The sequence below is a fragment of the Drosophila bipectinata genome, chromosome XL (genome assembly GCF_030179905.1).
Source record: "Drosophila bipectinata strain 14024-0381.07 chromosome XL, DbipHiC1v2, whole genome shotgun sequence".
Taxonomy (NCBI): Eukaryota; Metazoa; Arthropoda; class Insecta; order Diptera; family Drosophilidae; genus Drosophila; species Drosophila bipectinata.
Genome location: NC_091734.1, coordinates 4,997,285 through 5,011,718, shown reverse-complemented (window position 1 = coordinate 5,011,718; position 14,434 = coordinate 4,997,285). Strand labels below are relative to the sequence as shown.

Genomic DNA, 14,434 nt, shown 5'->3' with positions numbered 1-14,434 from the left:
ATTCCCACAATGAGTTGAACAAATTGTTGGCAATGAGTGACCGGGCCCAGGCCTTTGTTTGGCCAGACGTTCAAGCTAATTGTCGGCAATGGGGCTGAGATGGCTCAAATGCTGATGCTTTTTTTTGGCCAAAAAGCGGAATCTGCCTGCACTCGTGTTGGCCCGCAATCTTTGTTCAGAAACACTTTCAATTGGCACGCTGTTTGGCAGTCAACCAGGGGCACCGAGAAAGGGTCTTTAAAGGGGGTTTTCATAAAAAAAAACATTAAAAAAATATCTAAAAAGTATTTATTCTCAGAATTTTGATGAGGTTTGATAGGAAATTAGTCCCCAAAAAGATAAAGATACTTCTTTTAAGAATCCGATTTAAATTGTCCATGTTATGGACATTCCAAGGGCTTGCATACAAAAATCCATAATTTCCAAAAGGGTTTTCCCCAAAAATGAAAAAAATCTTAAAAATATTTTGTAACAAGATTTTGATGAGAATTGATAGATAATGAGACTACAATTCGATTAAGGTATTCCCCAGAAGAATTGGTCAAGAATTGGCCAAGATATAGCGTTTCTAGTGGGTCATATATTGAAATCCCACTTTTTGAAGGGGTCTCCCCAGGAAAAAATTTGAAAAATATCTAAAAAATATTTGACTCTCTGATTTTGATGCAGATTGATGGGAAATCGATAAACAAATCGATTAAGGTATTCCTTTTGAGAATCGGATGAGAATTGGCCGAGATATAGACATCGGAAGGGGCCATATCCCAAAATCCTGCATTTTGCAGGGGTCTCCCCAGAAAAATTGGAAAAAAATCGAAAAAATATTTCATACTCAGGTTTTGATGCAGATTGATAGAAAATCGATATACAAATTGATCAAGGTATTCCTCTCTAGGATCGAATAAAAAATGGTAAAGATATAGACTTCGCAATGGCGCTTATAGGAAAAACCCACATTTTTTATAGGCTTCTCCCTGAAAAATTCGAAAAAAAATCTAAAAAATATTTTATAACAATATTTCGATAAAAGTCGATAGAAAATCCATCCACAAATCGATAAAAGTCACCCTCTCCAGGATCGGATACAAACTTTCCAAATTATAGCCGTTGCAATGGCTCTTGGTGGGAAAACCACTACTACAGAGCTTATAGCTCCCCATTTTCTTGTTTTCCAACTGAAAGTGGTTCGATACATTTCAAAAATGGGTTTGTTATCGACTGGATGGCCACCTTGTCGAATGTTGGCCAGAAAGTGGCTGGCTGGCTGGCGGCGTCATTCACCTTCAAAATCATGCCGCGTTTTTTTTATTGAAGCGGAAAAACCAGTAATTAAATGTCTCGCCAGCTTGGAAAGCTTTTTTCCCCCAACCAGCCAACGACCTAGTGCGGGACAAATTTTAATTGAAAACTTTCATTTTTTAATCATATATTAAAATTATTAAAGAATTTTAAATAAAAAATCTTTGAAAGCTTCTTGAAAATATTTAAAAATAATTTTTGCTGAAAATGGCATTTTTTTTTCTTGAAATTCAAAGCCCTTCTCAGAGCTATATAGCTTCCCACGTTTGTCTCGATGTCTCGATAATTCCAAGACATCAACTACCACTCCCTATGCAACTCCCTCTCCCTCTATCTTTAGCTCTATCTCTTTCTTTTGGTTTAGTCCCCTCTCTGTCCAGCGCCTTGGCCTTAAGTGAGGCAAAACAAATTGGTTTGAAACCCGATGACATCCACGTCGCGTTGCTTCCGTCGTATTTGTTGTCATTGTCGCCAGAACCCCCCCCCCTAGTGCAGTGACTGTATCGAAGGGGGTTTTGGGGGGGGCTTAGTGGGGGCAGTGGCGTTGTGGAAAGGGGTGACAGCTTCGGGGGGCTAATGAATGACACGCTATCCTAATGAATGACAAGCCCTCGGAGTCGAAGCCGCTACTGTTAGTACTCCTGTACTTGGACTTGGATATGCTTTTGCCTTTTTTTATGCTTTTTTCTTGCTTTTTTTATGCTTTTTCTATGCTTTTTTTACCCTGCTTAGCCTCTTCTGGCTGTGCTACCTCTGCTTCTCATCCAAATCAATGGCCTGCCACTAACAAATCATGAAATCCGATATCTGTCCTCCACCGGCCACTGTCCACTGTCCACTGGCCATTGTCTTGCTTGCAACAAAACAACCGTTACACTTGCCCCCTCGTTGCACTCGATGAAATTATTATTATACTCTCATATTATTATTTTTTTTTTTCTCTTTTTTTTAAATGGCAACTTAAACTTGTCAACGTTGAAATGAAAATTAAGTACAATAAATTACGCATACGCCGCATAAGCCAACGAACGTCAACCAGTTGAAAACACAAACAACAAAAAAAACTGCCTGTAAATGAACAAAAAATAATTAAAAATGCATTTTTCATTAAGGCATTAAAATGCCCAGAGGGCGTAAATGTGGCATAGTGCCGAGCAAAGGCAAAGAGGGGGGAGGAGGGGGCGTGGTGGAATACGGATGCTTCTCTCACGGATAGCGGATGGCGGGATAGCGACGGCAATGGCCATTCATTTATTTCATTTATCTTGGGGTTGCCCCAAACCGAGACTCCCAATCGTCGACTGCAAAACTGCGAAACTGAAAACTGCGGCCCGCCAGTTCATTGATTACAATGCAAAGGCATCGGCTATAGGGGGGGGGGGGGGGAGGATGGGAGGCGGTTTAGGGATGTGTGCGTGATTCTGGGAGGTGATTCAGGAAGGCTTCAGGATGATAATAGTTTTCAAAATGGGGGGTTTTCTTGAAGAAGATGGGATTTTAATGTTAAAAGAGGTTCTTAAAAATATAGAGTTCTTATTATAATTATTTGAATTATGTTTGTATATTATTCTTATTATATTTAAAGGGAGTATAAGCTCTCATTTAATGCACAATGCTTCAAATTATGGTTTATTTTTGGAATGATACAGAGTTTCCTTCTAGAGATTCCTTATAAAGGTCTTTTAAGGTCCCTTATAAGGTCTTCTAGATATTCCTCATTAAGGAATTACGATTCTATGATGAAAATTTAATTAAAAAGCTTAATTAATGAAATAGTTTTGTAAAAGAAAGTTCAAGAAAATTGAAAAAATATTCTTTTTTTATGAATTTAGTCACTATTTATACTTTTCTTATAAAAAGTCATAGTTTTCTTATAAATATTTCTTATAAAAGTCTTCAAAATAGAGAACTACTTGCACTTGTATTTCTCTAATACTAGAGTTTGTGGAAGTTAAAAAAAGACCTTTAATTCCTACTATTTCATTAAAAATAGTTTCGAGTGAGAGTTTTCTTAAAAAAAGATACATAGTTTTCTTATAAAGAACTTAAAATTGAAGGACTATTTATGGACTATAGACTATGTAATGAGTTAATGGAAGTTTAAGAAAAATATAAGGTAGTTTTTTATAAAAATTAGTTCCAAGTTATAGTTTTCTTAGGGAAATATCGTCTTAAACTCTTGGGAGAATAGAACTCTAAAGAATCTGATATTAAAAGTGCTTTATAGTTTCATATAATTCCATAAATTATTAAATAATATCCCAAATAATAAAGATTAAATATAATATATAGGTTCCTAGGTTCCTAGGATGGTACTTCCAGAACCCTTTAGTAGATACCTACTTTCTCTTATAAATAAAGGTATTTCTTATAAAGATATCTTATAATATCAACCACCATAAGTGAGTTTCAGTGTAGAATAGTATTATAAGAAGAGAATTATAATAGTTTCCCCCCATAATCCATAAAATATAACCACTGCAGCCCACTACACCCCCCAGTTTTATAGCCAAGTTCCAAGTTACAGCTTCCTTATAAACATAACTACCATAAACTGACTATAGAATGGTACTCCAAAGACCGTAATATAATTATTTAAGTATTATAACATATATCCCTGCAAAGATATATATATTTCAAGCCAAATCCCAACCCATGTCCATCTCTAAGTGATAAAGAAACGCACTGGGAGTTGCGTTTATGTCATTTTGAAATTATCATTAATGCCCCGAGGATTCTGGTGGTGTGGGTCAGAGGGCAGTGGGGGGCACCGATATGACCACTTCATTTTGCAAACAAACCGAGGCCCTGAGAAGGGGAGAAAGGGGATAAATAAATGAGAGACCAGGGAGAAAAGGGCGGAACGGGGCTCTGGTTGGAAAAAAGAAGCTTGCGGCGCGTGACGGTCATTGAAACAATGCGCGGAAAAACGCGTGTAATTAAAACAATAAAAAGCTTCAACGACAAGCTACTACTACAAATCCAGCAACAACAATCTCCTGTGTCCCCCACCTCCCCCCCACTCCCTGGAGGCAGTAACACAACAACAACAGCAAAATGTTCAGTTAAGTTTTAATTTTCAAAAGTGTGAAAAATACTATTGAAAAGGCCGCCCACCGCCCGCCGCCTGCTGCCGCCGCACATTTGCAAACACAAAGCGCGCCTCGGCCAACGAGCCACTTCCGGCCAACAACAACTACCAAAAAAAAAGAGAAATAAACTTAAAAAATGAGCTGAGAATGAAAAGAATTTTCCCAGTTGTATAGTTTTTTTTTTTTGTTTTTTTTTGTTATTCTCGCGGGTGTTGAATTATAGGGTTTGAGGTTGAGAGATACTATTCAGGTGGATGTCGGGGAAATTGTAAGACAATTAGGGTTAGGTTTTGTAAGATAATTAATTAGGAAATTGTTTAAAAACTTTTAAAATTATATAAAAGCTCACCCTAGTGAGGGTGAGGAAAATGTAATGAAAAGTTAGTACAAGTTTGTCTTTAAAAGGAGTTTAAATTCTTTACCAAAAAAAAGCAACCCTGAAAAGTCACAACTTTTAAAAACTACTTCTTAACACTGGTAGATAAAGCAAAAAAAAATACTTTCTCAACACTGCCCAGCAGAGAACTTCTTCCTTAATTAAAAAAAATCCTAAGTTGGGGAAAAAAAATTAAAAAAAACCCATAACTTTAAAAAACATGTCTTCTAACTATTCTCAAAAGTAAAAAAAAATACTTCTTCAGCACTACTTTCTAGAAAAAATAAATACTTTCCCAACACTGCTCAAGAAAAACTATTTCCTTCATTACCTAAAAACCCTTATTATTACTCCCTGAGAACAAGTTTCCTAAAAATAGTGCCCACCATAAAATACATACCTTCCCAACACTACCCTTTTAGAAAACAATTACTTTCCCAACACTAGGCTAAAAGACTGAAAACCACTTCCGCCACTTACCAAAAATCCTTAATTGAGCCGAAAATTCGAATGGCTTGCTATAAAAATTGAGTGGGAAGCTGGAAAGCAGCGCGAATGCCCGATTGAATCACAATAGTAGTAGTCGGAGAGTGTGTGTTGGGCAATCTTGGGCTTTTTTTGGGTAAAATATTTGCTTGGCTTTTTTTTCAGACGATCGTGGCATGTGCCGAAATATGGCTTCAATTTACCGCGAAATGTGGCACAAAAAGTGAATGTCTCCCGAGACAATTTTTCCCAAGAAAATCGTAGTCTAGTAGTCTACTTGATGGTGGGCCATCCATCCGATTATGCAATCTATCACATCGAGTGATGTGAGAAAATCGGAAGTGTCTGAAATCAATTTTCAATAAAAAAAAAAAAAAGACGACTGCAATGTTTTCTTATTTTATTTTGTTGTTTCTCGAGTGTAAGAGTGTGGAGTGAAGTAATCAGAGTAAATAAATAAACTGATGAGCACCAGAGACAGTGCCAGTTGGAAAGAAATCAAACGGAATCGAGTCAAACTCAACGGACAGAAATGCCAATCATGCGCGCTAATAACAGAAACAAAAACACTAAAAAAAAGAGTCAATATGGGAAGACGGCCAAGAAGATGGGGCTTCGGGGCTCCAGAAGATGATGATTATTTTGGTTGAGGAGGTAGGGGGGGCTGCTGTAGAAATCAATTTAATGCCAGTGCAATCAAAAGTTGGAAATTGAAGTGCGGAGAGACTGACTGTCGGACAATCGGACAGAGTTGAAAGTGCTCTGAGCAGAAATGTCAAGATTAGTTGCATAAATCATCTGTTGAATGGCGGTGGAGGTGTACAATTTGGAGTGACATAACCACCCCATAACATCCCATAACACCACAAAATAGCTCAACACCTCAACATGATGACTTTGTGGAATTTCAGTCCATGGAAAAGATGACAGTCAAATTTTATTGGCACTTTGCCATCACAACTCATCATGATGATAATAATTCTTTTGACATCACAGCTGGCCATTTCTTGGCATTATTATGGTTATAAGGGAAGCCTTTCTTTGAATCTCATTGAGGGGGGGTTTCTATACAAAAATAGTTCTATACAAGGTCTTAAGGCTTCTTAGCGATGAGGCAACTTTGATAAAAGGGTCTTATACTCTTTATCGATTAATAGTTAAAGGCAACAATTCAGTATTTGTTAATATTTTTAATATTTCTTTAATATTTTTAATATTTCTTTAATATTTTTAATAATACTATACCTTTCTTTGTATCTCTTGGACGGTTTATGTAACACAACCTAGTTCTCTAAGCCTTGAAGCTATCATCTCTAGTTCTTAGCGATGAACCACCTTCGATAGCAATGTCCTACATCCTTCATCGATTAATTGTTAAATGCAACAATGCATTGTTTTTTTTTTTAATATTTTTAATTTTTCCTAGGTCTTATACCACTGCTGGTCCTTATTATAATTATTAGTATACCTTTCTTTAAATCTCTTGGAGGGCTTATGAAAAACAACATACATAGTTCTTCAAGCCTTCAAACTATCATCTCTATATCCTAGCGATGAACCACCTTCGATAACAATGTCCTACATCCTTTATCGATTAACTATTTAATGCAACAGTGCAGTATCTTTTTAGTATTTTCACCATTTCTTCAGTCTTATCTCCAAAAATGTTATAATTTCCCATTCTCCACGGCCATTCTCCATGTGAAATGCTGTCTCCGATTTGCATAAATGCTTCATTATCATATACATATTTAGTTATGTTTCACTGACCGGCAGACAACACCTTCACTTTCGGCGATTTGTTTAGAGTTTCTTGTGGCCTTTTGTTTTGCTGTTTTGGAGTTGGTTGTGTCAACAATTGTTGGCTGGACAACAAACATGAATATATATATATATATATATATATATATATAATTTGTGTATGATATTTCCGGCTTGTGATGGGAATTTTTGTTTAAGAGTCCAAGCCTGGGAATGGGAAACGATACATCTGTCTTTGGTGTTGCTGTGTTTTTATTTTTGGCACCTGCTGTGTAGAGACACTCCCCAAAGTCCCCAAAAACAAACATACTACTCTGGGCAATAAATCACGGACAATCAAGAGCTGGGCAGGCAGTGAGGCAGTCAGTCAGGCAGGCGTGTCTCAAGGCAATTTAGCAATTGAATTCAAGTTTCAAGCCTCTCTCGCAGTATAGTGCGTGTGTACAAACTAATTACGTGTCAATTAAAAAATAAAAAATAAAAAAAAAAGCATCATAATAAAAAAACCACAACAAACGGTAGACATTCCAAACGATTTCAATTTTAGAATTGTCTCGTTGCCGTGAAAGTTGTTCGACCTTTTGTTGCAAAAAAACGTTGATTTTGTTGCGGAAATCAATGTGCGACATTTTTTTTTTTATTGTCCAAATTAACAATTAATCGAATATAAATTAACACATTTTACGTTTGGATTTGTAAAGAAGGGAGAAGGAGAAGGTAGCACGTTTAACGATATGCTAATTCCACAACTCTTGTTGCTGATTTATACAGAGACTCTCCATATATATATATATATATATATCCGATGACGGGGCTTTGAACGTAAATTCCATTTGAAACTGAGTCATGGTTTAGCAATGAAATATTTTTATTTTTATATAAATTTTTGGGGAATTTTCTGATGACTTTCCAGTACTTTAATACTATAATCTATATTCTATATATATATCTATAACTCCATATGTAACTGTAACCGTATTCAATCAATCATTTGATTGATTATGAAAATGCTACACATACGAAAGCATAATCAATGATGATGATGATACGATACGGTTACTGTTACTGCCTCTGTCTGATGTCTGATGTTTATTTATTTGTTTAATAAAACGCTGCAATCTTGAATGGGTTGTATGTATAGCCAACCCATTCATGGCCCCTGGGATGGTAGTGAGGTAAAGAAGAAGAAACCGTAACCATTATTATTATTTATGATTATTGTTTATTCCTCTTTTTGGTCTTCATCGAAGGCGGAAATGGCCAGTTGAACTAGATAATTGATAAACTGAACCAGAGTCCGGGTTCGAGCTTAGCATTATTTTTATATTTTTTGTATTTTTAGATTTTCTATTTAATCTACAAAGTGCATAGCCGGAAAAATTAATTGACCAAAAATTAAAAAAAGGTCTCTAGCTATTATCATATTAATGCAATTTCGGATCTCTCTGATTGATCTGTTGGAGTTATGGGGTCTCTACACTGAAAACAAGTGTTTGAATTTCCATTTAGTTTTCAAGACTTTGGTCATTGAACTTTTTGGGGCTTAAATGCCAGGTTTCTTCAGCTAAATTTTCAGCTTTTAGGTGAATTATGTCCAACTTTCACAGTGTTTTAATAAGCAAAAGGAAAATACTAGTGACGAAGGTGCGTGTCGGGTTTAAAATACACATATGATATTGAGAGGGCAGGGAAAACAATTAGAAAGTTTACATATTTCACAAAATATTTTAAATAGGAAGGAATTGGTGACGAAAAAAAATACAAAATAGCTAAAAAATATTACAAATTTAAAAAATATTCTTAATTGAAAGTTTTTTTTATATAAAAAGTATAAATTCTTAGCTCTAAGCTGAATTTCATTTGATTTTTGCATTGTTTTTCATAGAAACAAGAAAAATACTAGGGACGAAGACCCTTGCAAGGCTATAATATTTTATGTTTTAATATTCAGTAATAATAATCTTTTTCGGTGACGAAGAGACACTTGAAAGGCTCATAATAATTGAATATGGTTAGGAAAGAAGTACATGATAGGTAAGAAAAATAAAACATTTTTTAAATATTCTTTAGTGTCTTTAGTTTAGGAAAGTTTCTTTATTAAAAGAATGATTTTTAGTCTCTAAGTTCAAGTCTTTTTTTTAGTTTTGTCATTATTTTTTCAACATTTATTCAAAATTGCGGTGACGAAATCGCTTTTCAGACTTATAATGTTGGTTATAAGTAATGAAAGAAGTACAATATAGGCAGCAAAGTTTAAAAAATTTAAAAATTATTTTTAAATGGGAATTTAAAGACATAAGAGCTCGTTTCGCTTAAAACATCAGATATAAGTGACGAAAAAAATGCAAGATTTTAAAAAAAAGTCTAAATATTGAATACAAATGCTCTTAAGTGGTAATTTTTATAATTTGTTTTTTATGTTTTTAGTTTTCTTTATTAAAATTGTTAGTTTTTGAAGAAAAAAAATAGTTTTCGCTTAATTTTTAAATGTTTTGAACTCGAACTCACTTATAGTACGTTTATCCTCTAATTAGATGTCACTAAACTCGAGTTTCACTGCAATTGATGAGGCTAGTTTATAGTAGCTGAGGCTGAGGCTGAGGCTGAGGCTGTTGATGCGGCTAGTTGCAAGTTGCAACTTACTAGCTGCTGCTGTTGAACTTGTTACAGTTCGAATTAACATTTTTATTGAGCGTGGCTGGACCGGATTTTTTCCTTCTTTCTTTTCTTTCTGTTTTGGTATCTGAGTATCTTTGTATCTGAGTATCTATGTATCTGTGACTTGGAGTGGGACGCGTGCTGCAAAAATGTTGACCGGTGGCCATGTGCTGGCTGCTTGATGTTGTTGGTATTGGAGCTGCTATCGCGGCAAACAAGAAACCGAATCCCAAACCGAATACGAAACCAAAAAACCGGCTCGACACGTTGCCAAAGTCAGTCGTTAGCCGCTGTTTCAATTTGTAACGACTCTTGTTGTTGTTGTTGTTTAGTGGTTTGGTTTTTTTGTTTTCTTTCTATTTTTTAATAAAAAAAATAAATAAAAATAAAAATGCCTTTTGGCCAGCACCCAGCGAATCGCACATTGCGTGGCGGCGCGTCCATTAAACTTGAACTTGTCAAGCGATGCGTGGCGATTTTTTGGTAAGGTAACAGGCCGGCAAGGTAACTGATCGCCGACTTGACCATCTCTCAGGTGTCTCGGGTGTCTCTAGTGTCTCTACCTTGCGGAAAGTTCACTTGAAAACTTTCAAGTGCAACGGCAACGGCAACTTGACATGCTCTATAGAGTTCACAGACAAGGAAGAAATACTAAAAATACATATATACATGAGAAAAGTTGTTGAATGATTCGTTAGAGCAACTCAACATTGGCCACTTGATTTGGAAATTGCAACAGAAACAGAAAACCAGAAGAGAAAGACCAGAAAGGTGTGTCCTGCAAATGATGCCCCATTGTGAGGACAAAGTTTGTGGTTCAAGTTTTTGGATAGAACTCAGAGGCACTACTGCTACGACAGACAGGATCAATTTCCAGCGACCCCAATAAGAAGGGTATATTCTTTAGGTATAAAAAGAAATATTATATATCAAAAAAGTTTGCCAAAAAGTTCAACACTCAAAAAAATTGTAAAAATATTTTAAAGCTTTTTTTAGATAATATTTCTATGAAATTTCTTTCAGTGTAAGGCACTTTGATTACAAACATAAAGCTTTCGGGCTGAAAATTCTTAAAATGCTGCCTGAACTCTCGGTTAAATATTCATACCTCAATCCCCTGAGGGGGTCGGCCTGCCTGGATAAAAGTTTCTCGTCAAAAGTACGTTTGAAAATTGCAATTTATGAAATGCACTCCACCCCTCCCCCCTCCCCACCCCCCTTTCAATTCAAATCCCAGAGAGGAAAAACACAAAAATCAACAACATCTGCAATCTATGAAATCTATAATCGCTGTGAACCGTAGGCGATTGAACTCGGCTCGATAAAGTTCAAATCGAATTTAGGATTCCAGGCGAAAGTTGATGTCAATTTTCTTGTAGTATTTTTTTTTTTTTTTAGTATTTTTTTTGGTCAACACTTTCGCAGAGATCGCCAAATACAGAAACCCGTTGTATCTGAAACACAAAAGCCGATCGATCGATCGATCGATGATGGATCTACCGGTGGTGACACTACACACTTTCTCAGACCGATGACCCATCGTTTGATTAATTGCTTAATTTTCAAAAAAAAAAATAAAGAAAACTATAAAAACAATAGACTTTCAAGTCGCAATACCATAGATTATGTGACAACCCACACACAACCCCTCCGAGTCCGAGTCCGAGTCCGAGGCTTGGGGCTTAAGGGGGGATTTGGTATTTATGGCAAATCTGTTGCACGACAATCCCCACATGTCCGGTCTGTGTTGTTGTGGCAACTCATGAATTTACAATTCTTTCATTTGTTTGCTTATTGCGCTCTCGAGTGTCTCCGGATGTTAATGATGGACATATGGATTTAAAAAAAAAAAGATGGAGATGGAGGCTGAGGGTCTCCTCAGCATTTCAGTTGGCTTTTTGATGCTCAGGTTTTCTATTGACCAAGTTCTTTCAACACCATCCTCATAATAAGTAACTATAAGCATGCTCTGAAAACAACCATGGCTTAATTTCATTAAGAAACACCCTTGACTGTGCAGCCAAGCATAGGGCTTTGTTTTCTAATTTGGCTTTAACCATTTTGGCCAAAAGAAGGCGAGGAAAGAGTTACAATTTTAAGATTATATGGCTAAAGGGCTTTACTTTTTGTTGATTTTCATCATAGAGGTTAGTTTATTGAGGGAATAAATGTTTAAAAATGCTTTACATAGTTTTATTTTATGAGTACCGGGTATGAATAGCTATTAGATTTGGTATTTTAATCTGAAATGTGATCTCAAAACATAGATTCATTTTTAAAGTAGCTCATTGATACCTCAAAAAGTATACTCAAGTATATAATACTAAATAATATAAGTATAACATATATAATACTAACTAAAATACTAATTATATAATACTATATATACTAAAGTTTAAAATATACCTCATACCAAAGTAGGACATAGTAGGACATACCAACTTATACAAGCCATACTAAGATACTTAATTAAAGTAAAGAGATATTGAAGTATAGAACTATATGATACACGGTACTATTTCTAAATAATACTAAATTTTAGTATACTTAATTGTATAAGGAGCTATAAGGAAAAATAAATACCAAAGGAGATTAAAATACTTAAGTATAGTAATGTAATACTAAAGTGTACTATACATTCTCCTTTGCTTACTTTCAATACAGCTTAGTTCAGTAGCTTAGTCCTTAACTTTGATTTACTAGTACTAGTATTTACTTAGTATTTAATATAGTAATAATATTTAATACTCTTAAAGTACCATTTATAAAAATCTTAAAGATTTGGTATTTTTTTCTAAAACTTTTCAAAGTTTAAATATTTTTCCAAGCAAACTATAAAAATTTCTTACCCTTTCCCATTTCTAATTGATCGCAAAAGGAAGGCAGCCTTTGAGTTACCCTCTGACCCAACCTTGACTTGTCTCTCCAGGATTATTTGTATTTATTTTCTGGCATTTTCCAAGCTCCATTTCAAGAGCTCTATAGAACCCTCTACCCTCTAGCCTTATCCCCCCCCACACCTTCTCTAGTTGTATTTTTTTTCATCCGAGTTCTCTTCAAAGACGAATGAAAAATTCGCGCATCATTTGTCATGAATTCGATTTAAGTTTTCTTGCAGCAATTGCAGCTGAGCACTTTGCATTCACTCTCTGCTTTTCGGTGGCAAAAGTTTCCACTCCTCTAACTGCTGCCTCGTGCCCCGCCTTGCCCCTATTTTCTGTGTGTTGCAAGTTTTCATCGCGTTTGATTGCATTTTCCACCCAGCCTGAGGAGGAGGAGTAGAAGGCGGCCTGGCCGCATTATTTTGGGCGTCTGCCATTTAAATGCAATTGCATTTGCGATTAACTGTGAACACTTTCGAGCTGTATCGAACTCGAGCTATAAAAAAAAAAAAACACTCTAAAATGTTTATTTAAATGAAGAAAAGTTTATCAGATGTTTGTTTGTAGTTTCCATTAACTTTCGCTAATAGTTTGAATCAATTTGGAATTTTTTTTTGTTGATGGTCCATAACAATAAATTACAATTGCCAGTAAACTTTTCCTTTTGGATCTGGATAGTCGGGAGAGCTACTGGTTTCTAGCTTTTGACCTGCTTATTAATGTACTTAGGAGTAGGCAATTGACCGCACAATAAATTTTCGAAGCAATTGCCGTACAACTGGACACTTGGAGAGGGAGAATTGTAGACCCGTAACCGTAGAAGAAAAACCATTGCCGTCTTGCTTCTATTTTCCCCAAAAACACTCGGGCCGTCTCTTGTCGCCAAGTTTTAATTTGTTTTAAAAACTTTTTGATTGTTTCTGCTGCTGATGGTGGCGATGCTGCTGTGTTGCATCTTCTTTATTCTAATTTTGGGTGTTGATGGTAGAGGTGGTGGTGGTGGTGGCATGCAAATGTTGCACATAGAGAAATTAAGAGAAATTAATAGGGGTTTTTAAGAGGTATTATGAAGAGGTATTTTAGTACTATTTTATATACCTTGATTTCTAAAAATCAAATATTTCTTAAAAGAGAGCAATTTTCTTACACTTCTTTTAATACTTCTTAAAATTTCCTAAAAACAGGCATTTATCCTTACAATTCCTTAAATATTAAACTGATTTCCTCAAATGGGCATTTATCCTTATAAACCCTGAAATATTAAACTGATTTCCTCAAAATGGGCATTTATCCTTATAAAACCTGAAATATTAAACTGATTTCCTCAAAAAGGGCATTTATCCCTATAAACCCTGAAATATTAAACTGTTATTATTATTTAAAATGCAAATATTTTGCGGTGTGGCACTTCAGCTGCTCTGGGCATTCATTTGCTGCCTTTGGATGTTGCACACTTTCTTGTGCTGTTTGTTGTTGCAGTTGTTGCACTTTCAGTTGCTTGATTAAATTGTTCTTCCTTCTTGCCTCCACCTCCACCGCCTTGCTATTTAAAGTTTTTAATTTCATTTTATTGACACTGGCTAAGAGGAGCAAACAGCTTAAAGCTTTTTATTGTCATTTTTCCCCATTTCCATGGATGTTGTTGCCATGCCTTGTCTTGCCTCTTACTGCTGACGACGACAGTTCTTCCACTCTCTCTCTCTCTCTCTGTCTTCCCCTCTGTATCTCTGTGACCCGTAGAAAGGCAACAATTTTGCGGCCAGGACACGGCCACAGGGCACCACTTGTATGATATGTATGTTCAAGGAGCAGTAGCCATAGCCATAGCCATGGCCGAAGCAGGTCAGAAATTCTCTGACAGAAACAGCAAAGCTGTCATT

General features: G+C 35.7%; 1 protein-coding gene across 2 annotated transcripts in view; it reads left to right on the top strand.

Moving 5' to 3' along the window:
- Positions 1-14,434, top strand: part of LOC108130260 (uncharacterized) — a 63,895-nt gene that overhangs the window by 25,714 nt on the left and 23,747 nt on the right. The gene's annotated exons all lie outside the window — the stretch shown is intronic.